Consider the following 27,114-nt stretch of genomic DNA (forward strand, 5'->3'; position numbering starts at 1 on the left):
TGAATTCATTGAGCAGGCCACATTCCAGGAACTGTTAAAGGAAGTTCTTCAGGTAGAAGCACATGACAACTGAAGAAAAGTTGTATCTTCATACTGGAAATGGTAAATATTGGGTAGTCCAGAAAGTTTTTTCAAGTGTTTCCATTACTCCTATAGAAAAATCAGAATGAACTTTTGGCCAACCCAATATGTAGGTAAAAGACTGTTTAAAGAGAAACTATTAACTGTGTTTTGTAGAGGTTATAACACCTGTAGGAATAAAATGCATCATAGCAATAGAAGATGAAAAAATACCTTTGCAGGGCTCTTACACTATAGGTAATATGTTACAGTATTATCTACAGGTAGACTGTGATAAGTTAGAGATGCATATCATAAAGTCAGGGCAGCAGTTTTCCAACTTTGGATCTTAGAATTAATATAAATAAGCTCTCTAGAGTAGGGTAACCAGTAATTCTAAGACTGTAAGTTTTTCTATCAGTGTTTATTATACTGAATATTAATTTTTAAATGTTTAAAAACAATAAGAAACTCATTGTATGTTAATATACATGTCATATTTTAATGAAAAACATTATGTGTAACAAAAGTGTAGTGAAAAGTATCACTAGTTCACATCTTGAAAATTATTTTAATAATTTTATTTAATTTAAAATTATTTATTTATTTAATTTAATAATCTAGGTGGCTAGATTCTCATACCTGCTGCATCTTTAATCTGTTTAACCAGACATGATATTTAGTTTCTGGAAAACCCCATGGTACATTTGTAAAATAAAGAGATGAACATGCAAATCATACTTAGTATCATTGTGGAAAGTTTGACCTTACAATTTCTTTAAGAGGCTCAAGGACCTACAAGAATCTCTGCCCAAGAGAAAAAAAACTAAAGAAACAAATCAAAGAGGCATAGCAACAAGAAACTAGTGAATAAGTTGTAATCCTAAAAGTCAATGCAAAAATAATGGGAAAAAAAGAATGACTAGAGTACAGATAAGAAAAATAAGAAACAGAAACACAGCAGATTAAAATCATAATGGTAATAACATCACATATAAATGGATAAATCATCAGCAGGATCGAGTTGTCAGGCTTTATAAAAATGCAAAACCCAACTATAATTAAAAGCAACTCTCTCTAATTATATAATATATAAACTGCAGGTTTAAAAAAAGGTGGATAAAGAATACCATGCAAGCACATTCATTATAAGAAAAGTGGCTATTTTAATGTCAGGTAAAATAGACTTCAGAATAAGGAATATTCCTTATCCTTATCAGTTGAGGTACAGTTGATCCTCATTATTTGTGGGTTCCATATTTGTGAATTCACCTCCTGGCTAACATTTTTAATTCCTAAATCAACCCCATATTTTCATGGTTATTCTTGGACATGTGCAGAGTGGGGAGGGACAAATTTTAGCCTTCCAACATGCACATTTCCAGCTGAGGTTGAACAAAGCAATGCTCTGCCTTCTTTTTTCAGTTCTCACACCGAGATGACCAGAGGGAAGAGACAGTAGAAGGCAGGGTGCTCTAGCGCAGTGATACACATCTCTGGAACCAGACGGACAGGGCTTTCATCCTAGCTCTGCCGTATGTTAGTGGGGTAGCCTCAGGCAAGTCACTTCACACTTTTGAACCTCATTGTGCTTTTCTGTAAAATAAAGAAGAATCTAGTAGGACAGGACATGCTATTTTCAGGATTTAAGATTAAAATCTATGCCACACATGTACATAGTGAGTAAAGTCGCTCAGTCGTGTCTGACTCTTTGCGATCCCGTGGACTGTAGCCTACCAGGCTCCTCCCTCCATGGGATTCTCCAGGCAAGGGTACTGGACTGGGCCGCCATTTCCTTCTCCAGGGGATCTTCTCCACCGAGGGATCAAATCCGGGTCTCCCGCATTGCGGGCAGACGCTTTAAGCTCTGAGCCACCAGGGAAGCCCTGTGTATATAATTTCCCCTGGGAGCAATATAGCAGTATTCACGTATTCAGTGACATTGTAGAACATAACTACCTTGAATAAAAAGAATCTACTGTACATTTAAAAGGTGCAATTCTTTAAAGAAATGCAAATTCTAAATGACTATGTACCTAAAATTAGAGCTTCAACACAAGAAACAAAAACAGATGTAGGAGATCCAAATAAATCCATAATAAGAGCAAGAAATTTCAGGTCCTCTTTTAGTAATTCATAAAACAAGTAGTCACAAAATAAATATGAATCTAGTTGACATTTTAGTACATTCCCCTCAACAGAGATTACATATTCTTTTCCAATGCACATGAAACACTCTCCAAAACAGACCTCTGCTGGTCCATAAACAATTTTCAATACATTTAAAAGGATTATAATCATATCAAATGTGTTCTTTGATCACAAATGAATTAAATTAATAATCAGTAACAAACATTTACGGACTACACCTTAGTATATGGATATTAATTGACATACTTCTAAAAACCACAGGAGTAAAATAAAGAAATCTCACATATGATTGGAAATTATTTTCAACTGAATGAAAAGAAAAATATACCATATAAAAATTTATAGGATGAATTTAAAATACTGCTCACAGAATATATATAGTTTCAGTTCTTATGTTAGAAGACAGATATAAAATCAGTTTTCTTGTACTTTATAAGCTAGAAAAAAGAAATTAAACCCATAGTAATAAAAGGAATAAAATAAGAGTACAAATCAGTGGAAGACAAAAGATATAAATACTATAGAGAAACAACATGTTCAAAAAAATATTAATCTCAAGCTTGAGAAACCTATATACAGGTCAGGAAGCAACAGTTAGAACTGGACATGGAACAACAGACTGGTTCCAAATAGGAAAAGAAGTACTTCAAGGCTGTATATTGTCACCCTGCTTATTTCACTTATATGCAGAGTACATCATGGGAAATGCTGGGCTGGAAGAAGCACAAGTTGGAATTAAGACTGCTGGGAGAAATATCAATAATCTCAGATATGCAGATGACACCACCCTTATGGTAGAAAGTGAAGAACTAAAGAGACTCTTGATGAAAGTGAAAGAGGAGAGTGAAAAAGTTGGCTTAAAGCTCACCATTCAGGAAACTAAGATCATGGCACCTGGTCCCATCATCACTTCTTGGGAAATAGATGGGGAGACAGTAGAAACAGAGTCAGACTTTACTTTTTGGGCTCCAAAATCACTGCAGATGGTGACTGCAGCCATGAAATTAAAAGACACTTACTCCTTGGAAGGAAAGTTATGACCAACCTAGGTGGCATATTAAAACGCAGAGACATTACTTTACCAACAAAGGTCTGTCTAGTCAAGGCTATGGTTTTTCCAGTGGTCATGTATGGATGTGAGAGTTGGACTGTGAAGAAAGCTGAGTGCTGAAAAATTGATGCTTTTGAACTGTGGTGTTTGAGAAGACTCTTGAGAGTCCCTTGGACTGCAAGGAGATCCAGCCAGTCCATCCTAAAGGAGATCAGTCCTGGGTGTTCATTGGAAGTGTTGATGAAGCTGAAACTACAATCCTTTGGCCACCTCATGTGAAAAGTTGACTCATTGGAAAAGACCCTGATGCTGGGAGGGATTGGGGGCAGGAGGAGAAGGGGACGACAGAGGATGAGATGGCTGGATTGCATCATTGACTCGATGGGCATGAGTTTGGGTAAACTCTGGGAGGTGGTGATGAACAGGGAGGCCTAGCATGCTGCGATTTATGGGGTCACAAAGAGTCAGACACAACTGAACAACTGAAGACTCATCAAGAAAAAAAAAGGAGAAAAAAGACAAAATCATGTCTACAAAGAAGAATAGAATAGCAGAAATCACCACCAATCCTACACACATTAAAATGATAAGATAATGAAAAACTTATGTCAATAAAATAAAAAGTGTAAATGAACTGTCCAACTTTTGAAATTTGCAAATGACCAAAGTTAACTCAAGGAGATATAGTGTAACTATATAGCTAAAGAAACCAAATTCATATATGAACTTTCCCACTCCCTCCCCTTCACACACACACACATATACAAAAACACTTTAGAGACAGATGATTCATTGGTGAATTCCATTATAAACTTAGAAATGAAAAAATGCTATTTATATGCAAAAAAAATTCTCATTGGAAAAGACCCTGATGCTGGGAAAGATTGAGGGCAGGAGGAGAAGGGGATGACAGAGGATGAGATAGTTGAATGGCATCATCGGCTCAATGAACGTGAGTTTGAGCAACTCTGGGAGACAGTGAAGAACAGGGAATCCTGTCATGCCGCAGTCTGTGGGGTCACAAAGAGTTGGACATGACTGAGTGACTAAATAACAAATTTTATGCAAACCTTTTCAGAATATGGAGGAGAAACAAACCCTTGCCAATTTATTCCATGAGGCCAGTGCTATTCTTTTGTTGTACTTTAGTCTCTTAGTTGTGATATCCAAAATCAAAAAAGGTTATTACAATAAAAGAAATTACAGGCCAATATACTACATGAATATAGATACAAAAATCTTCAACAATGTTAGCAAACTGTATGTGTGTTTGCTCAGTCACTCAGTCCTATCTGCCTCTTTGCAACCCTATGGCTTATAGCCCACCAGGCGGCTCTGTCCATGTGGCTTCCCTAGCAAGAATACTGGAATGGGCTGCCATTTCCTCCCCCAGGTGATCATCCTGACCCAGGAATTGAAACTGTGTCTCCTTCACTGCAGGCGAATTCTTTACTGCTGAGCCACTGGGGAAGCCAAAAATTTACAAAAAAGTTAATACATCATGAACAAGTGGGATTATTGAAGCAGTATAAATTTGGTTTAATACATGAAAATCAAACTATGATTCTCCATATTAACTAAATAAAGAGAAAAACCACATGACTGTTTCAATATACAGCATATATAATTTTTTTGAAAATTCAACACCCATTTATAAAACCCCTTAACATCTAGCTCATCTAGCTCAGATGGTAAAGAATATCCCTGCAATCCAGGAGACCAATGTTCAATCCCTGGGTTGGGAAGATCCTCTGGAGAAAGAAATGGCAACCCACTCTAGTATTCCTGCCAGTATTCTTGCCTGGAAACTCCATGGACAGAGGAACCTGGCGGGCTACTGTCCATGGGGTTGCAAAGAATAGGATACAACTGAGCAACTAACACATGTTCAACATCCAGGAATAGAAAACAATACCCTCAACTCAATAAAAGGCATCTGTAAAATACCTACAGCTAATAAAAGTTAAAGGGAAAAGACAACTTTTCTCCCTAAGTCTGGGAACAGGATTTTTCTGTCCACTCTCAGCACTTCTATTCAACATAGTTTTGTAGGTCCCACCAAGTGCAACTGAAGAAGGAAAGTCATACAGGTTGGAAATTAAGAAACTAAACTCCTTTTATTCTTAGACAAGATGATCAAATATATAAAAATAATCAATCTTCAAAAAAGATACTGAAATAGCAAAAGTCAAAGAATAAAATGAGTTATAACTTATTTCTAGAAATTGACAAGGTGACCTTAAATTTATATAGATATGTGAAAGATGTAGTAGAGCCAACATAATTTTGAAGAAAAAAACAAAGTTGGAGGACATAATCTGACTTCAGGAGTTAGTCTAAAGCTACTATGTTTAAAACAAAAGGCTTGCACTAAAATAAATATTAAAGGACATTTAATATTTAGATAATGAACCTAGATATAATCATGGAAGCTCAGGAAGGAAAGAGAATTATAGAAATAAATATGTGGCTAAATTTAAATGGCCATTAACTGTGGAAAATAATACGAATGTTGCCTTGTGATAGTTAGACATATGTATAATAAAACATATGACAAAAACCAGCAAAAGTCTAATTAGAAATAGAAGAAGTGGTAAAAATACTAATTTTTTAGAATAAGTCAGAAATAATGTGTTGTAAAATTTAGGGCAACCAATACAAATAGTAAACAAATGTATACCTAGTAAGCCAATAGGGAAAAGTATAAAATATTTGCAAAAACTTATAAAATGAGAAAAATTACCCTGGCAAAAAAGGAACACAGAACACATTGAAGAAGTATAAATAAAATCCTAGGATAGTAGATTTAAAAGTAAATACATAAGAACTTTACTAAATGTAACTGAACTAAAAACTCCTTTAAATTACAAAGTTTGTCAGATTGGATAAAAACAACTGTATATAGAATAGACTTATCTTAAAAATAAAGATACAAATATATTGAAAATGAAGGGAAAGTGTACAATATGAATACTAAATAAAAGATAACTATTATAAGTATACAAATATCAGAAAGGATAGACTCTGAGACAGAAGCATTACTGAATATAAAGAGAATATCAATTCACCAGGAACACATTATAATTCTAAATTTCTTTGCAGTGAATAAAATTCAAATTACATAAAGCAAAACTTGACAGAAGTAAAAGATATAGAAAAATCCTCCATCGTAGTGATAGATATTTTTCAGTAAACAAAAACAATAATGCTCTTAGAAAAAACACAGAATATTCCTAATGTTTTGTGGGAGGAAATTATTTCATAGACCTTAAATAGCATGTAAAATTAAATTTCTTTAAAATCATGAACTTGACTTCATTAAAAGGTAACTTTAAATGAGTGAAACCCAAAATGAGAGAAAATATTTGCATTGTATATATCCCTCAAAGAATTCATATCCACAATATAAAAAGAACTGCTGTAAGACATTAAAAACAGATAACCCAATTTTTAATGCACAAACACTACACAAAAGAAAATATCAATATCAAAAGGGCCAAAACTTGTTTGAAAATATACTAAAGCTAACTGGTCATCAGGGCAATTCACACCCACAAGAATGGTGAATTTTAAGTCTCACAATACCCTCATTTGGTAGGAGTGTAGAACTGAAGCTCCCATACACAGATGTTGGGACCGTATACTTTTACCACCAATCAGAAAAACTCTTTGTCACTATCTACTAGAGCTGAACACATGAACACCCTATGATGTCACAGTGTCAATCACAGGTGTAATGTAATGTAATGTAACCAATGCCATGTAACTCGTTTGCACTAAAAGGTAGGTACACGTGTTTACAGCAGAAATATTGGTAGGAGCTTCAGTTGGAAACAATAGCATAGATAAGTACATTGTGGTAAATTCAAACAATGAAATGCACAGATTGCTGCATGCAACAACATAGATGAACCTCTCAAACACAATAAAAATGATAGAAACAAGACCAAAATACAAAACAAAACAAATATACATGCTAGCAGAGTTAGATTTACTATGAAGATAATATGGATAATCTTCAACTTGCTCAGATCCAATCTCAGGCCCTGTAACATATATTGTATTTATAATCAAGTATTTATTTCAAGAGAGCCCACAAATCATTCAAACTTCACATCTTCCATGAATCAGTTCTTTCCTCGACCTATACAATTCCAAAATAGTAAATTTGCCTGATAGTACTAGATGTCAAGTTGGTGACTACTCCTAAAATGAAATGGCTGGTGACTGGAAGTGGACCTAGGAATGGCTTCAGAGATGATGTTAACTTTCTATTTATTAATCAACAGTGATTAATCTTAAATGTTTAGCAACTTGTTTTCTGAAACAAAGTTCCTCATAGTTTACATATCGTCATGCTGCCTGATTTCAAGTTACCAGCATTTGAACAACTAGTGGCAAAATTCCTGCATGTTTAACATTTGGATCCCACAAACTGGAATAAGTCATGTCTAGCACACCATTTTGGTGTGCAGTTTCATGGCCATATTTACTTTAGATATTTCACTGAAATATAAATGAAAATGTAGGATGTATCATGCCTTTTGTATATTTTATACTTCAATAAAAATAGTACTTTAAGAATTCTAGAGGATATCCTCTCCCAAAAATGAAAATAAAATAATAAACACTGAATATCTTCCAAATAAATTCAAGTTATTATGGGAATGGTCACTGGGAAAAATTTCTTTTTACAAATTAGTTCAAAAAATAGGGTATATATTACCAACACATTTGAACTTTCAAAGCACTATCCACAAATCTCTGTTAGCACTCTTCTCATAAGCCATTGTAATTGTATATTTATTTTTATGCAATTTCTTAGTAAGCTGTGAGTAGTTTAAGGGAAGGAACTGTGTTTTATTTATAATCTCAGCCACCAAAAGGGCTTCCCCGGTGTCTTAGATGGTAAAGTGTCTGCCTGCAATGCAGGAGACTTGGGTTCAATCCCTGGGTTGGGAAGTTCCCCTGGAGAAGGAAATGGCAACCCACTCCAGTACTCTTGCCTGGAAAATTCCACTGATGGAGGAGCCTGGTGGGCTACAGTCCTTGGGGTTGCAAAGAGTCAGACACCACTGGGCGACTTCACTTTCACTTTTCACTTTCAGCCACCAAAAAATGGCTGACATGTAGTATGTTAAGTAAATATTCTAAATAATCATGAAACATGACAGTATTTAAAGGAATTATGACCAGAGCAGATACATGATATTGGAGCTCGCAACAGGGAGAAACCACTTCAAGTTGCTATGATCAGGGAATCATGAAAGCTATCACACATATTTCTATGTGTTTTTGCTTACGTAATGCTTACTGCAATAAAATGCTTCACCTAGCCTCCACAAGAGGTCATAGTCTTCTTTGGTCTAATGAGACTAAGGGATTTTACTTAACAAACCAGACATACAACAGCTTATAGAAAAGAGCTCATTTTTTCTTTGATATTGCTGAGCACAGATATTATGCAAAACAAGCAGGAAGAAGTCCTATGTGTATTTCAAAATATTACACAGATGCTTACAATAAATTTTTATTCTCCATTTAGCTATCTTGAGGATAACCTAAAGTGTCAATAGCTTTCTATAGGTTATTGTCCCTGAAAATTTTCTTTAAGAGTGAAATGAAAGGTAAGCAGAAAGAATCAGCTATTTTCTTGGGGTGGCTACCCCCAATTGAACCTTCAGATTTCACAGTTGCCAGTGATACTTCAATCAGACTCTCAGGAAATCTGACCTCAAAGGACATTTTTTTATGTCCAAAAGCAGAACCGGCAAATGATTAAATTGGGTATTCCTTGATATCCTGCTTTTTTTCCCCCAATGAACCAAGTGCCTGATGAAATGCAAGTGTGTGTGTCTGTGTTTCCTTTTCTGTCTGGGTTGGGTCAGAAAAAGTATTATCCTTATGTTATATAGAGGTGGCCAGTCACCTTCCCTTGCAGAGACTGTTCTAGGCAAATAGTGGGGGCAGAGATGGACAAGAAAGGAAGAATTCACAAATCTATGTTTCCTGAAATACCTTAATCTATATTAAGGTTGACCAAAGTGTGTGTTTCCATATTGCTCAGGGTATTGTCGATAAATGCATTTCAGGGTCAGGGAAAACATTGGAGTCCAAGTTCATGTTAGCAAGTATTAGAAGGAGTGTTGGGAAGAAGGGAATTGAGCGCCAGGCTAAACCCCAAGGTCTAAGGCACCGTCAACTTTTGGAGTCTAAGGTCCCATCAGATTCCATAGCAACAGTGGTCATCAGGCCTCTGAGAAAGCTATAGAATCACAGGGAGTTGCTGCTGATTACTAACAAGAGAAGGAGAGCCATTCTCAACATGTCCTGAGACCTCCAAAAAAAAAAGATGGAGTAGTAGAGAATGCTACGTCATTCTTTCCTAAACTAGGAAGACTGGAAATGACAAATAATGCAATTTATATGGTTTTGAATTATTCAAATTTGAAATAATGTGATACAAAAATAGCAAAGCATCAATTTATGCAAATAATTGAAATAATGAAAACTTCCCACATTTTCTAATGTGTAAAGAATCATATTTTAAAGCTGCTGGGACAAAGTGAATTGCACAGCGTAGCACTTCTTTGGTTAACAGACAGAAATACCTCTCAACCTTTATCAGAATCAGCATTTCTTGTGGGGCCTTCCTGTGCCTGGGACAGTATCTAGCAGCATCTCCAGCCTCTGCCCACTGCATGACAGCGAATAACATCTCAGGACATTGCCAAATGCCTTTTGCAGGGTGGGCAAAATTTCTCCCACTGAGAACTACTGCTCTAGGCCCTGAGTGAAGAGCAGTGTGTCTTGAGAGTAATGAGTTTGGGTAAAATGATTTGACATAAGGTTAGAGAGTTAAGCAGGGGATAGACCAGGATAGGTCCTGTAAAGGAATTTGGATTTTCTCAATGTAAAAGGAAGCCAGGGAGTAGGTAGTTTAATCAGAAGTAATGGGATCACACACTGACTTCTAGTTGGAGAATAGCATCATAGGAAGGCAAGAAAGACAACTGTGAAAGAAGTCAAGGTGCATTTGCAAGCAAGAGATGGTGACAATTTGGACTATGGTAATGTCAGAAGAAGTAGATTCAGGATAAGTTGTGGAGGTGAGACCAAGATTTACTGGAGACCACAGAAAGAAGTAAAAGGATTAATCACGAATATCAGGCTTGAGCAGTTGATGTTATGGTGTCTGTGGTAAATTAAACTTAGCTACAAATTCTTTGCTAGTCCCTTCATTAAGAGATAGATTATAAACTCCACTCTCACCACTACTGTACCACATACCCTTTGATTCTAGATTGAACTAGTCTGAGGCAGAAATACAGCAGAAAGGACATTCTAGGACTTCTGAGATGTGGCTAGAAGAAAGCTTTGCCCGTTTCTGGGGACAATTGTTTTTAGTGCCTTGGAATTTCAGGTAGAAGTTTGACTACCATGAGTCAGTCATGCTATGAGAAAGCCAGGCAGAGGTACCAGCAGGGCAGGCATGACAAGGAGGCGCAGAGAGGAAGATCTGCCCATCCAGCCCCCAGCTCTTCCAACTTCCAGCCAGTAGTGCTGTCTCAGCGGAAGTGAAGTGAAGTGAAAATCCTTCAGTTGTGTCCGACTCTTTGCAACCCCTTGGACTATATAGTCCTTGGAATTCTCCAGGCCAGAATACTGGAGTGGGTAGCCTTTCCCTTCTTCAGGCGATCTTCTCAACCCAGGGATCAAACCCAGGTCTCCCACATTGCAGGTAGATTCTTTACCAGCTGAGCCATCAAGGAAGCCCAATCTCAGCTGAGGCCCCAGACATTATGGCATGTCTGCAGAGTGGTGGGTGATTTCCGCTGTGCCCTGATCAAATTCCTGATGTACAGAATCATGGGATATAATAATAAAAACAAATTGTCACTCTAAGCCACTAAGTTCTGGGATCCTTTGTTATGCAACAATGGGTAACAGGACCAGTGTTATCTATGAAGGCTTGAATGTTTTAAAGAATTAGTTTAGGAGACAAATCAAGAGTTTCTGATGTATTAAGTTTTCAAAGCTTGTGAAATATCTGTAGGAAAGACCAGTAACCAATTCCTATAAGAGCCTTGATCTTAGGGGATACTCAGGGCTGAACAGATAAATTTGGAAGTCACTAATATAGAAGTAAGACTTCCTAGATGGCGCTAGTGGTAAAGAACACCCCTGCTAATGCAGCAGACATAAGAGATGTGGCTTCAGTCCCTAGGTCAGGAAGATCCCCTGGTGAAAGGGCATGACAACCCACTCCAGTATTCTGGCCTGGAGAATCCCATGGACAGAGGAGCCTGATGAGCTACAGTCCATAGGATCGCAAAGAGTCAGACATGACTGAAGCAACTTAACATGCACTTAACAATAATAGAGGTAGTATTTAGACCCATAGCAATAATTAAGATCACTTTAGGAGAAAATGTAGAGAAACAAGGGAAATTAAATCCTATGAAACCCCAACATTTTGAGGTTAAGTGGACTAAATATTTTTTTTCTGTTTGCTTATCTTATGTCATGGATTTTCTTTCACCCATTTTTTTTTTTTTAACCAAACTGTTTCCCCCTCTTCTTTTAACTACAAACTCACCTTATAATTTCAGAAGCAGAATTAACTGCTCCCATATACATTCTATTGGACTTTTCAAATAATCTCTCTTTTCTCTCATCATGTTACAATTTTTATGTGCCTATATTACTCCTAACAGTGGTTCCCAAATCTGTTTGGCATCTAGAATAAGCAAAACCTTAGCACAGAGCTTCTGACTCTGTGAGTCAAGGAAGGACTCATGAAATAACTATTTTTTACAAACATTTCTCAGCTAATTCTAATGTACCCAATCCATCACTTAGAGTTTTAGAATTCTTTTCAGAGATTCTGGACTTCCCTGGGGTAGATACCGCTGAATAAGGGGAAAAAATAACAGAGTGATGAAAATCTAAATTCTAGTGCCTTAGAATTCTAATTTTACCACCCATTAGCTGTATGTTTTTGGTAGAGTAATTAATCTCTCTGGGATCAGTTTCCTCATTTGTAAAATGGAGTTGATAGTGAAACTCATAGTTTTGTTGTGAGGCACACTATAACTGAAATAAGGCAACTGAATACATACTATTGTTATTATTAACTTTGTGTTCTCAACTCCCAGCACATGGCACTTGGTCCATGCTGAAACAGTACTTTCTGAATCACTCCAAAAGGAAGCTAAGTAAATTTAACTTTATTGAGCATTCCCAGCACTAGATAGAAATACTAGGCTCTACTTTAATGTATATTCTTAGAAACAAGATAACTAGGGTGTGGAAACTGCCATTAGCCTGGTGGTGGTAGTAGTAATCAGGATAGACTAGGTTATGCAGACTTAACAATTAACCCTGAAAAGTACATTTTTTTCATCATGACACATGACTGATGCTAGCCAAGATGAGATAGAAGGTGAAACTACTCTATTCAGACTGACTGTGTCCCTACCGTAAGGAGCATTTCTTTGCTGGGCAGAGGGCAAGACAATGGGAGAATCACTGGCTAGTCACATGTTTTCCCAGAAGGAATATGCATCACTTCTGCTTGTAGCCCAAGAGCAGAGTGACCCTGTGACCCCAGCTAACTGCAAGGAGTCTGAGGAACATGAGGGAGTTGATGGAATCTCTAGTGAGTCTAGCCTCCTAGCATTCAACATAACACATTACCACCAAAAATTGTTTCTACTGTGTTCTAAGCAGTTATACACAGTTGCTAATGGTATTTTCACAAAACCTTTGTATCAAATATATTATTATCTATTAATAAAGAAGGAAACTAGGAATAAAGAAGCTTGTTGACTAACTGTCTTGAAATATCTCCACACTCCACCATCCCTTAACTGCCCTGGCTCACCAAGGAAGACCAGCGACTACTCTTCTGGAGAGCTGCCCCCTCCACCTGGGCCATTTTCCTCAGAACTTTGCATTTAAACATTTCATTCTCCTCATCCCCAGGCGCTCCCTCACCTCTGGTGAAGCACTTCAAGGTTTCTACATCCATTTAAAACCATAAAAACATACCCAAACCCATATTCTGTTCTGAAATTTTCTTTCCCTTTACTTTTAAACTCAAAACAAAGGTCTACATGTCTTATTTCTGCTTCCTTACTATTCACCTAAAATCGTGACATCTGTTCTCTGTCCTCACAATAACTGTGGCTACCCTCCATAGCTGCCAATACTCAAGTATTAGAAATCACAGTGAGGCTGAATGAGCAACAGAACTAGTGTTTCAGATGCTGAATTTGAGTCCCTGTGCCTTAATAGCTTGGAACCCCAGGCAAACTTATCATCATCAATATTGAGTCATTTGCCCAAAACTGTACTACATGAACCCTTAACTCCAGGAAAATCATCCACTCATTGCTCCTCAAACATACCTGATTCATCTCTACATTTTTGCCATTTCTATCACTCTATCTTTCATTATTCCTTGCCTCCATCTTCTTGCACTAATCTAAATATTCCTGATTCTTTATGTGCTACCAGTTCCCAAGGCCTTCCAGCAAACATCTCAGCCCATAATTTTTTTCTGAATTAGTTTCTCTTATAAATAGTATAAGATTTTCTACTAAGACATGACACATTTTTTATAGGACTTACTTCTCCCCTCAAATGCTTGCCTGCATTTGTTTTGTATTTATGACTCTCCAGCTCTGCCACAGCCGACTGAATGAGGAAGTAATGACTTGTCCCAAGATGAACCAGTCAGAACCTCGGTCCTAATAACTCAAACTGGGACTCAGGGATAGGTAGCTAATAACCCTGGCTTGATTACTTAAATGAAAAATATAAAATTCAGAATAACATGGGAGTTGTGCTTAGCCATGTGCATAATAAAGCAGGAAAATCTTGATCTATAGAAAAATAAAGAAGGAATGTGGTAGGTATGCAGAAGGGAACAGAGATGAAGTTTGAATGCAGTTGCTGACCAGGGTTCTAACAGCACTCTTGTGCTGTTTGCTGCATTTCCTGCCTTGGGAAAAGATATTCAGGTATCCAATCTAACTCCTTTGATGCTTTGTGGCTTGGATTAACTTTAGGATATTTAACTTTCAGCAAAAACAAGCAAACTGTAGCCAAGAATCACACATTTTTACACTTATTCGCATATTACTTTGTACAGTTGCTTAACGGTTTCAAATGTGTATATTTCTCTAATTAGGTTGCAAAACTTCTCTAATGTGGGATTTTAGTCTCATTTTCTTTACTTTAAATCCTCCCACTAGTGCCCTCTAGAGTAGCTCTGTGGGAACTCAATGAAACCCACTGAGGCATTTTGTTAAGCTTAACTTTCTCCTCTTCGTGGTCTACTACAATGCTGTGAAAGTATCTGATACTTTCATATTTGAGTTAAACAAATGAGTTTTTGAGACTCCCATATCCATTCCTTCCAATCTTCTATTTTCACATCTTAAAATAAAGAAATAAGTAGGAAAATAATAAGGAACTTGTGTCTAGACAGAGAAAGAAAGAGAGAGAGAGAGAAAAAAAAACCCTCCAAGACAGGATACTGATAAAAAAAAAATTTCTCACTAAATCAAATTTTGTCATATTCCAATATTTCCTTATCTTTGTTAGTATTTACTCCAGTTTCAAAAAGGTGATGGGGTGAGGAATAATGTTCAAATCAAACCCCAAACTATGGACCGAGTAACTTTTTATTTGCAGACCTTAATGATTACATCTAAATCTGTTTTGATTAACACTGAGTGGAAAAAAGCTGAGTTAGGAAGTTGAACTGGAATCTTTCCCTTGTTCTTTTTTAATTAATTATATTACCTTAGATAAGTTATTTAATATTTTTGCTCATTTTCCTCAGCTGCCAACTGACAATAATAGACCATGCAGCTCACACACACACACAAAAGATGAGAAGTAATACATTAGAAAAACATTTATAAAACTATATTAAATTTGATTATAGGAAGACTAACAATCAAATGATACTACTTTTCAATTTTAGTAGAATTCAGCTGAGTGTAAAAAGAAATCTCCAAGGATTTAAAGTATCCCTAAACTTATAATGAGATTCTCTATTTTCCAGGTCCCTTTCTTAGCCTGTGTTTGACCTATCTGTCATTTATCCTCCCCAATCTTTTTCTGGTTCCTCTTGAGGCCAGAGTGCCAGCTGTGTTCAATTGTGTGATAATTCTGTGCTATGAACAATTCTCCTGAGTAAGTAATCAAACACAGACTCTGTGACTAGCCTTGGGAAGAGAAATCTCCAACCTGCAGACTCATAATATCAGTCCCCTGAAGTTGCCCAAGTCACTATACTGTTCACAAAGACTTTGAAGCAGGAAATAAGGGCACTGTGATGGAAACCAGAGCATTTAACAATCCAAATATCATGAATAATCACTGTTATCAGTTGGGGACCCCTAAGCTATGAGCTTAGTGTCAGACAGCCTGAAATGTGCCTGGCCATCATTAACCAAGAATGGCCCTAAGGTGGGAGGTAATTGGCCAAGCCATGGTAAATCACTTTGATAAGCTTTTATATGAATTCATGTTTATTTCAAATAGACAATAAGGGAAGGACAATTTTGATCTCCCTTGACTTATATTTTAAAACAAATCCGGATAGAATGGTAATTGCTGCTTTAGTTACAGAAAGTGTGTGTGCCTAGAGATATATGTGAAAAATTATTATAAAAATAATTCTCAAGTCTGAGAAGTAAACACCATGCATGAGTAAACATGGTCGCTCTCTCATTTTTATTTGTCTTCACTATGGTTTTTCTAAGTCACAAAACAAGAGCTTAAATCTTGCCTTTAAATTTTTTGAGTCAATGAAGAGAAGTCTTGCTTGTGAAAATGCTGCCTGACCAAATTTAATACCTTAATGAATAATAGATAAATTTAATTTCCTCCTGATCCTCTCTCTACATGGCAGCCAAAGCAATCTTTTAAAAATCCAAATCTAATCATGTCACTTCTTGATTAAAATCCTTCAACAGGTCCCCATTGTCCTCAGGATAATGTCCAAATTATTATATTTTTAAAAGAGATTTATGATCGATTCCTGATTATCTCTCAGACTTTCTCCACCTATGCCTTCTCATGCACTCCTCTCTTGCACTACTCCCCTGGCCACACACAACCAAGTTCTCAGGGTTCTAGTTGCACTGAGTCTCTTGACTCCCTAACAAACCCTTAAAACCATCATGCTCTCCCCCCTCCATCTGAGAAGAGTTGTAATGATTCCTAATTCTGAGATGTGGGATCCTAATCCCTTCTACATGCCCCTCAAGCAACTTGTAATTATCCTCTCATACCTTTATCAGAGATATCAAATAACTTCTCAAGGTCAGCATCACCTTATCTTCTCAACACTAAGCCCCTAGTCTGGCAACAAGGATTTGCTCATTAAATACCAGATGGAGGTTCCATGAAAAATGGCTAGAAGAGACAGAGGAAGGAGAGAAGAGGAAAGATACTAGGGAGATCAAGAGCCTTGGGGTAATCTGACATATTTCTGAGTCAGCTGTCACCACTCCTTTCTGCTTTCTTTGAAGTGAAGTGAAGTCACTCGGTCGTGTCCGACTCTTTGCGACCCCGTGGACTGTAGCCTACCAGGCTCCTCCGTTCATGGGATTCTCCAGACAAGAATACTGGAGTGGGTACCATTTCCTTCTCGAGGGGATCTTCCCAACCCAGGGATCGAACCCGGGTCTCCCGCATTGGAGGCAGATGCTTTAACCTCTGAGCCACCAGGGAAGCATTAGTTTCTACTAATTCTCAGGTACAGAGGAAGTAATTGACTTCTGTCTTCCTCTCTTGTTCTAGGACATCCTCATCTTTGCTCCTTCCTTTTTTCTGAATGGTATGCTGTGTACTAAGTCACTTCAGTCGTGTCTGATTTGTGACCCTATGGACTGTAGCCTTCCATGCTTCTCTGTCCATGGGATTCTCCAGACAAGAATAGTGGAGTGGGTTGCCTGCCATCCCCCAGGGGATGTTCCCTAACCAGGGACTGAACCTGTGTCTCCTATGGCTCCTGAATTGCTGGTGGATTTACCTCTCAGCTACCAGGGAAGCCTGTACTCTCCAAATCAGTATTTGCTTTTCACTGCCATGTTCCTCTCAGGTCTTCTCAGATATGATTCCCACTAAAACAAACATATTTGCTCTCAAGACCCCTAGACATTGTAAGTTATCCATTTTCTCATTAAAGACTGGGGGTCACTATGGTATCCCATCACAAAAATGCATCACATAATGAATGCAGAACATTCTAGTATAATCCAGGAAAGGCTGTATAGCCCACAATGAGATCAGAATTTAACTGTAACCAAATAACACAAATCAGAGAGTGCTGATCTCCTTAATTCAATCTGTCTCTTATCTCTTTACATCCATTTAATTAGACATCTTCAGTGATAAATACATGGCAGTACTAAATGTAGTAGGATGCCCTATAAATGAGACTTTTCTTATTGCATTTTTCTTTGTTAATAATAGAAATTGTTACTTACATCACAGTATAGGCAATGACTGGAATTCATCATAGAAAGTGGCCTTTCTTGCAAGAGTAGATGCTGAAAGAGGAGTCTTTAAAGAAAAGAGAAATTATCCTCTAAGGAAAAGAAAGGGAAAAAAGGAGGGTCTTTCTAGGAGTATACATGCAACAACAGACATCAGAATCAATACTGCCTCCAATACATCTATTTTGTGCCTACCTACTGCTGCCTGGAATATTGACTAAAACCTGCCTACCTAGATTTGTAGACTCAAAGAATGTGACCTTGAAGAACTTCACTGGCAAGTTTCTGATTATGCCACTGTCTTCTGAACTCAACCCTTAGCACATGAAAGTAAAAATGTAACAAATTATTCTCTTAACCTTGCATATCTGGAAATTAACTTGATATACACTTATACACAATGGCAAATCAGAGACCTCCCTAAAATAGTTTGAGTCCATTTGTGACCATGTCCAAACTCTATATGAATTATGTATATTTTTAATGCATTTTCTTCATTTATGGTTTTCAAGGGAAATTTTTAAAAACAAAAAATCACTTCAAACATCCATTCATAATGAACTACCAGGGTGATTAAATATTAATACCATATACATATGGGCTTCCCAGGTGGTGCTGTGCTAATTTGCTTTAATCGTGTCCAACTCTGCTACGCTATGGACTGTAGCCCGCCAGGCTCCTCTGTCCATGGGATTCTCCAGGCAAAGATACTGGAGTGGGCTGTCATTTCCTCCGTTGGGGATCTTCCTGACAGAGGGCTCGAACCTGCGTCTCTATGTCTCCTGAACTGTTAGGAGGTTTCTTTCTCACTAGCGCACTTGAGAAGCCCACCAGGTGTGCAAGTGGTAAAGAACCCGCCTGCCAATGCACAAGAGGAGATGAGGGTTCAAGCCCTGCGTCAGGAAAACCCCCTGGAGAAAGAAATGGCAGCCCACTCCAGTATTCCTGACTGGAAAATTCCATGGACAGAGGAACCTGGCAGACTACAGTCCATGGGGTTGCTAAGAGTTGGACATGACTGAGTGTGCACATACTCCCCCCCCCACACACACCATAGACATGTAATTAGCTATGTGCCTTAAAATTATGCCTATAACTTTAAAAGGGCTTCCCTTGTGGCTCAGCTGGTAAAGAATCCACCTGCAGTGAGGGAGACCTGGGATTGATCCCTAGGTTGGGAAGATCTCCTGGAGAAGGGAAAGGCTACCACTCCAGCATTCTTTAAAAGAATAAGTATTCTTTAAAAGGTAACAAATGAAAATATTTCAGTAACAGCCTGATAAGTTTTTTCATGTAGATGTGATCTGAATCATTCTGGTCAAATATTTCTATAAAAAGCACGCATGTTCCTATAGTTAGAATTATCAAGATAATCCTTCATTTCACAGCCTCTCTCTTTTTTTAAGTATATAACTCTTGTGACCATTGTCTAACAATCACTACCTAGCATTCCCATAAGCATTACACTGAGTAAGATTTTATTTTAAAATATTGTTATTTTTCCAAATAAAATGGAGCCAGCTACCAAATGCTTTGGGAGTTTAGATGTTATAGTTTTGTTTTTGGTTTCCTTTTTTTTTTTTTGAAAGAACTATAAATTATTTATAGATTTTGCTTTCTTTGAAAGGAGCAGATTCGAAAGATAAAATTTTCAGGATGATTACTTCATATTTTGTCCTAAAAGAAACAAGTGCATGTAGCTTAACAAGACTAAACCCTCACACAGGTCATCAATATGTAACATTTCCTGTCCCTTCACAGTACAACTAATCAATAAATAGCACACAGCATATTGTACAATTACACTTAGCTTGAAAAGAAGAGGCATGAAATAGGCCACCCACACAATAACCTCAGTCACCAGAGAAATGATATAATTCTCTACAAATGAGAAGAGTCTTCATATCAAGAAATAGAAATTGTCAGAGAAAAATGAGACAGGTTTTACAGAAAATTACTAAAAGAAGCACTGTGTCTTTGACATTTACCCAGAAATTTCTATTGTGTTTTGATTTCTATAGCCATTCTTAATATCATAGAGACACTTCCTCCTTCTCTACAGATCATCAATATTTCTTAATTGAAATCCAGCACGATCCAATAAATTGCTTCTTGGCAGGATTGTATAAAAATCTCATTCTTACTAGAACACAAGCTCCACTAATAAGGGATATGCTTTTGTTCTGCTCACTGATGTATCATGGACTCCAAAAATGAGGGCTTGATGCATACATAGTGGTGCTTAATGAATGTTTGTCAAGGAATTTGTTCCAACTACCTGTTAGCTGATTAGGCATGAATTCAGTCTGCATTATGCTACCTGTGTCTGGGATTTGATATTTTTTTACATCTGAGTATCTCATTCTCTATTTACTCACCTCAGATTTCAGGTTTTGCAGAATTTGTTCTACCAATTTGCATATATTAGTAATGGTTTTTCATCTGTATAGGTATGTGAGTATTTTAAGTCATTAATCAAAAATAAGTATGAGAAAATGAATGTTGCCATATTGAGTTGATACATAATTCTAGTCAAAAAAACAAATGTGAAAAAGGGTACAGGATGGCAGTATAGGAGGACCTTGAGGTTACTCCTCCCATGGACACACCAAATCTATACCTACATATAGAGCAGCTCCTGAAGAAGACCTGCAGGCTGGTTGAATAGCTACTGTGCATACAAGGACCACATAGAAATGGGTAGCAAACAGATACAAGTATCTATGGGAATCCCAGCTCCAATGCAGTGACTTTCAGTGGGGAGGGATAGTGCTGAGGGGCCCAAGTACAGACCCACCCACCTTAGAAAACAGCAAAAAAAAAAAAAAAAAATAGCAGTTTAAAGGGCACCTAGATGATATGGGAAAGAAATCCACTTACTAATCTTATGGTTTCTGCAAAATGAGCATGGGACTGCTAGAGCCCTCTCTAGGGCTAGAGGTATCAGCAAGCAACATTGCTGGAGTCTTCCTAGGACTTCCCCTCGTCTGTGCCTGCTCCAACTGCAGCTGCCCCACCAAGGCAGCCTCAGGCACAGTGCTCCCAATGAACCACCCCCAGACCACATTCACTCTAGACCCAGATACCTTGCTAAAGTGGCCTTAGGCACAGCACGCCCCAGGGACTGCACCCAGGTCACACCCACCTGAGCTTAAGATGGCCAAGCCACCAGGCACATGTAGTCTACACAGGGCATGCTCCCATGGAAGACCACTCCTTCAAGGCAGGAGAAGTAGCTGTTGTGCCTAATTCAAACAAACAAAAAGCAAAAGTCAAACAAAATGAGAAGAGAGAGGAATATATTCTAAACAAAAGAACAAATAAAGCCCCAGGGAAAACCGGATAAAGAATTCAAAGAAAAGGTCATAGAACATTTGCCAAACTCAGAAAAATTAAAAAGCTGAGAGAGAACTTCAACAAAGACTTGGAATAAAATAAAACAATCATAACTGAACAATGCAAGAACTAAAATTTTAAAATACACCAGAGTTAATCAAGAGCAGATTAAAGAATACAGAAGAATAGATATGTAATCTGTAAGATAGAGAAGAGGAAATCACCCAGTCATAACAGAAAAAAGAAAAAATTAAGTGAGGAGAGTTTAAGGGACCTCTGGAACAACATCAAGCACAGTATCAGTAACATTTGCAATATAGGTATACAAAAAGAGGAGAAAGGGACAGAAAAACTATTTGAAGATATAATAGCTGAAAATTTCCCTAACCTGGGAAAGAGAATAGAATCCAGGTATAGAAAGCACAAGGGAAAAAAAAAAATCCCAAACAAGATGAACCTAAAGAGACCCACTCTAGACATTATAATTAAAATAGCAAAAGTTACAGATAACCTTAAAGGCAGCAACAGACAACAACACATCACTTACAAAGGAATCCCCATAAGACTATCAAATGATTTTTTCAGCAGACATTTTGCAGGCAATAAGGGAGTGGCAGGATATACTACTATACAAAGTAGTATATATACTATATAAAGTGTTGAGAGGGGAAAAAATACAAAATAGCGTACAGTATCTGGCAAGGTTATCACTCATAACTGAAGGAAAGATGAGGCAATTCAGAGACAATCAAAAATTAAAGCAGTCCATAAACATTAAAAGGCCCTAACAAGAAATGGTAAAGGGTCTTCTGTAAGTGGAAAAAAAAAGGCCACAACTAGAAATAAGAAAATATATAAAAGGAAAAATCTCACTGGTAAAGGCAAATATATAGTAAAAACAGTGGATCAGCCACTTAAAAAGCAAGTATACATTAAAAGACAAAAGTTACACAATTAACAGCATGTAGTTAAGGGATGCACAAAATAAAAGATGTAAAATATGATATCAAAACAAAATGTGGGACGGCATAAAATGCAGTGTTTTTAGAATGCCTTCAAACTTCAATTTTGTTGTTTAGTTGCTCAGTCATGTCTGACTCTTATACAATCCCATAGGCTGTAACCCACCAGACTTCTCAGTCCATGGAATTCTCCAGGCAGGAATACTGGAGTGGGTAGCCATTCCTTTCTCCAGGGGATCTTCCCAACCCAGGGGTTGAAATCAGGTCTCCTGCATTTCAAGCAGATTCTTTATCAGCTGAGCCACCAGGGAAGCCCAGTGACTTAGCAGCTTAAAATAGATGGCTATATGTACAGATCAATATATAAGAACCTCAAGATAACTGGACACACAGAAAGTAAGGAGAAAGAAATCCAAACACAACATTAAAGGAACCCATTAGACTGTAAGTGAAGAGAAGAAAAACTAGAGAAGAACTACAAAAACAACCAGAAAACAAGTAACAAAATGGTAATAACTACATACCTATCACTTTTATTTTAAACATAAGTGATCTAAATGCTAAAGGAAACAAGACTAATCTACATGCTACTTACAAGAGACTCACTTAATATCTAAAGACAAAAATAGACTGAAAGTAAGATTAGAAAAAAGATACTCCATGCAAAATGAAAGCTTGGGTTGCAACTCTGATATCAGGTGAAATAGACTTTATAACAGATTATAACAAAAAAGGAAGAGCACTATAGAATGATAAAGTAGTCAATCCAACAAGAGAATATAACAGTTATAAACATTTATGAACCCAACATAGGAGCACCTAAATATATGAAGCAAACATTAACCAATAAAGAGAGACATAGACATGAATATAATCATAGTGAAAGTGAAAGTTGCTCAGTCATGTCCGACTCTTTGAGACCCCATGGACTATACAGTCCATGGAATTCTCCAGGCCAGAATACTGGAGGGGGTAGTCTTTCCCTTCTCCAGGGGATCTTCCCAATGCAAGGATTGAACCCAGGTCTCCTGCACTGTGGGCAGATTCTTTACCAGTAGGGCATTTAAATACCCCAGATCATCCAGGCAGAATTTCAATAAGGCAATGCTAGCATTAAATAAAATGTTAAATCAAATGGACTTAATAGATATTTTTAGAACATATCATCCAAACACAGCAGAATACATATACTTACCAAGTCCATATTGAACATTCTCTAAGACCGCTCACATATTAGGCCACAAGATAAATCTCAATAAATAGAGGAAGATTAAAATTGCATCAAGCATCTTTTTTGGCCATAACAGTATGAAGCTTTTAAATTCAAGAAGGAAACTGAAAAAACACAAACTTTTGGATACTAAACAACTTGCTCATTTATTATAACCATGAGTTACTGAGCAAATCAAAGAGGAAATTAAAAAATATCTTGAGACAAGTGAAAACAGAAATAAAATGGTCCAAACTCTATGGGACAAAGTAAAAGCAGTCCTAAAAGGGAATTACAGAGAGAAACAACCCTAGCTCAAAAAACAAAAATCTCAATTAAGCTACCTATCTGTCATTTAAAGTAAAGAAGAATGAACAAAATCCAAAGTTATTAGAAAGAAGGAAATAAGATCAGAGCAGAAATAAATAAGATAGAGGCTAAAAAATAAACAGTAGAAAAGATTAATGAAACAATTAATTGTTTTAAATGATAAAATCAACAAATCATTAACCAGGCTCATCAAGAAAAAAGAGCCCAAATAAATAAATCAGATAAGAAAAGTTACCATTGACACCACAGAAATTCAAAGGATCATAAAAGATTACTATGACCAATTATACATCAATAAAATGGACAACAAGAAAAAAGGATAAATTCCAAGAAACACATCTTCTACAACTGAATCATGATGAAATAGAAAATCTTAATAGATTGATTACTGGTAACAACATTGAATCAGTAATCAAACCCCCTCCCACACACAGACAAAGAAGTTCAGAACCAGATGGCTACACAAGTTAATTCTACCAAACATTTAGAGTTAACACCTCTTGGCAACCCACTCCAGTACTCTTGCCTGGAAAATCCCATGGACTGAGGAGCCTGGTAGGCTGCAGTCCATGGGGTCGCTAAGAGTTGGACACAACTGAGCGACTTCACTTTCACTTTTCACTTTCATGCATTGGAGAAGAAAATGGCAATCCACTCCAGTGTTCTTGCCTGGAGAATCCCAGGGACAGAGGAGCCTGGTGGGCTGCCGTCTATGGGGTCACACAGAGTCAGACACAACTGAAGCGACTTAGCAGCAGCAGCATTCTCACATTATTACAAAAAATGAAAGAGGAAGGAATACTTCTAAATTTATTTCACAAGGCCAACATAACCCTGATATCAAAATCATTCAAAGATACTACAACACGAGAAAATTACAAGTCAATGCTCACTGATGAAGATAGATGCCAAATCCTAAACAAAATATTAGCAAAGTGAACCAACAATACATTTAAAGTGTCATATTCCTTGATCAAATGAGATTCATTCCAGTGATGCAAGCATGGTTTAGTATCTATAAATCAACCAATGGGATACATCATATTGCAAAGATAAATAAAGGATAAAAATCATATGATCATGACAAAATAAAGGATAAAAATCATTTGATCATGTCAATAGATGCAGAAAGAGCATTTGACAAAATTCAGCATCCATTTATGATAAAAACACTCTCTCAACAAAGTGGGTTTAGAGAAAATTTATTTCAAATTAATAAAGGCCATATAAAACAAACTCACAACTAACATTATACTCAATGGTGAAAAGCTGAAAACTTTTCCTTTAAGATTAGGAAAAAGAGAAGCATGCCCACCCTTGGCACTTCTATTCAACATAGTATTGGATATCCTAGACATAGCAATCAAACAAACAAATTAAAAAAGAAATTAAAGGTATTCAAATTGGAAAGGAAAATGGGCACTATTTGCAAATGGCATGATACTAATGCTGGGGAGGATTGGGGGCAGGAGGAGAAGGGGACAACAGAGGATGAGACGGCTGGATGGCATCACTGACTTGATGGACAGGGAGGCCTGGAGTGTTGCGCTTCATGGGGTCGCAAAGAGTGGGACATGACTGAGCAACTGAACTGAACTGAACTGATACTATATAGAGAAACCAAGACTCCACCAAAAAACTATTAGAACAATAAATAAACTCAGTAAAGTTGCAAGAGTCAAAACTGATATACAGAAATCTCTGGCCTTTCTATAAACTAGTACAAACTATGTAAAAGAGAAATGAAGGAAATTATCTAATTTACTATTGCATCAAAACAATAATACTTAGGACTGTATTTAAACAAGGAATGCAGTTCTTAAACCTGTACTCTGAAAACTGTAAGACCTTGTGGAAAGAAACTGAAAATGACACAAATAAATGGAAAGATTTACCACATTCACTGAATGCAAGGATTAACATTAAAGTGTCCATACTACCCAGAGCAAACAACAGATTCAATAGTCTCAGAATACCATGGCATTTTTCATAGGACTATAATAAAAAATTCTAAAATTTGTAGGGAACTACAAAAGTCTGCAAATAGTTACAGACTCTTCAAAAAAAAAACAAAGCTAGAAGTATGATTCTTCCAGGCTTGAAATCATACCACAAAGCTACAGTAATCAAAACCATGTCAAACTTGCACAAAGAGACACATATGAATGGAAGAGAATAGAGTCCAAAACTAAATCCACACTCATATAATTAATTAATCTACAACAGACAGAAGAATCAAGAATATACAATGGGGAAAAGACTGTCTCTTCAATAAATGGTATTAGGAAAAGTGAACAGCTACATGCAAAAGAATGAAATTAAATCACTTTTCATATACCATATATAAAAATAGATGTAAAACTGAATTAAAAACTTAAATGTAGTTCCTGAAACCATAAAATTTCTAGAATAAAACATAGGCAGTAACCTCTTTGACATCAGTCTTAGCAATATTTTTTTAGATGTGTCCCCTCAGGCAAGAGCAACTAAAGCAAAAATAAACAAATGAAACTATATCCAGCTAAAAAAGCTTTTATACAGTAAAGAAAACCATGAAAAAAAATGAAAGGCAATCTAAATACTTAGGAGTATATCTACCTAAAGAAACAAAAGACCTATACATAGAAAACTATAAAACACTGATGAAAGAAATCAAAGAGGACACAAGCAGATGGAGAAATATACCGTGTTCATGGATTGGAAGAATTAATATTGTCAAAATGGCTATACTACCCAAAGTAATCTATAGATTCAATGCAATCCCTATCAAACTACCAACAGTATTTTTCACAGAACTAGAACAAATAATTTCACAATTTGTATGGAAATACAAAAAACCTCGAATAGCCAAAGTAATCTTGAGAAAGAAGAATGGAACTGGAGGAATCAACCTGCCTGACTTCAGACTCTACTACAAAGCCACAGTCATCAAGACAGTATAGTACTGGCACAAAGACAGAAATATAGATCAATGGAACAGAATAGAAAGCCCAGAGATAAATCCATGAACCTATGGTCACCTTATCTTCGACAAAGGAGGCAAGGATATACAATGGAAAAAAGATAACCTCTTTAACAAGTGGTGCTGGGAAAACTGGTCAACCACCTGTAAAAGAATGAAACTAGAACACTTTCTAACACCATACACAAAAATAAACTCAAAATGGATTAAATATCTAAATGTAAGACCAGAAACTATCAAACTCCTAGAGGAGAACATAGGCAAAACACTCTCCAACATAAATCACAGCAGGATCCTCTATGACCCACATCCCAGAATTTCAGAAATAAAAGCAAAAATAAACAAATGGGACCTAATGAAACTTAAAAGCTTTTGCACAACAAAGGAAACTATAAGCAAGGTGAAAAGACAGCCCTCAGATTGGGAGAAAATAATAGCAAACGAAGCAACAGACAAAGGATTAATCTCAAAAATATACAAGCAACTCCTCCAGCTCAACTCCAGAAAAATAAATGACCCAATCAAAAAAT

The 27,114-nt window shown here is 36.8% G+C and overlaps 1 long non-coding RNA gene and 1 other non-coding gene across 2 annotated transcripts in view; both read right to left on the reverse strand.

Moving 5' to 3' along the window:
- LOC139037103 (uncharacterized) overlaps nt 1-27,114 on the reverse strand; it is a 223,736-nt gene that overhangs the window by 19,174 nt on the left and 177,448 nt on the right. The gene's annotated exons all lie outside the window — the stretch shown is intronic.
- TRNAW-CCA (transfer RNA tryptophan (anticodon CCA)) lies at nt 16,946-17,017 on the reverse strand. Its single transcript has one exon. It is a non-coding gene; the product is annotated as a tRNA-Trp (tRNA).

Source organism: Odocoileus virginianus, chromosome 2 (assembly GCF_023699985.2).
Source record: "Odocoileus virginianus isolate 20LAN1187 ecotype Illinois chromosome 2, Ovbor_1.2, whole genome shotgun sequence".
In the NCBI taxonomy this organism is placed as follows: Eukaryota; Metazoa; Chordata; class Mammalia; order Artiodactyla; family Cervidae; genus Odocoileus; species Odocoileus virginianus.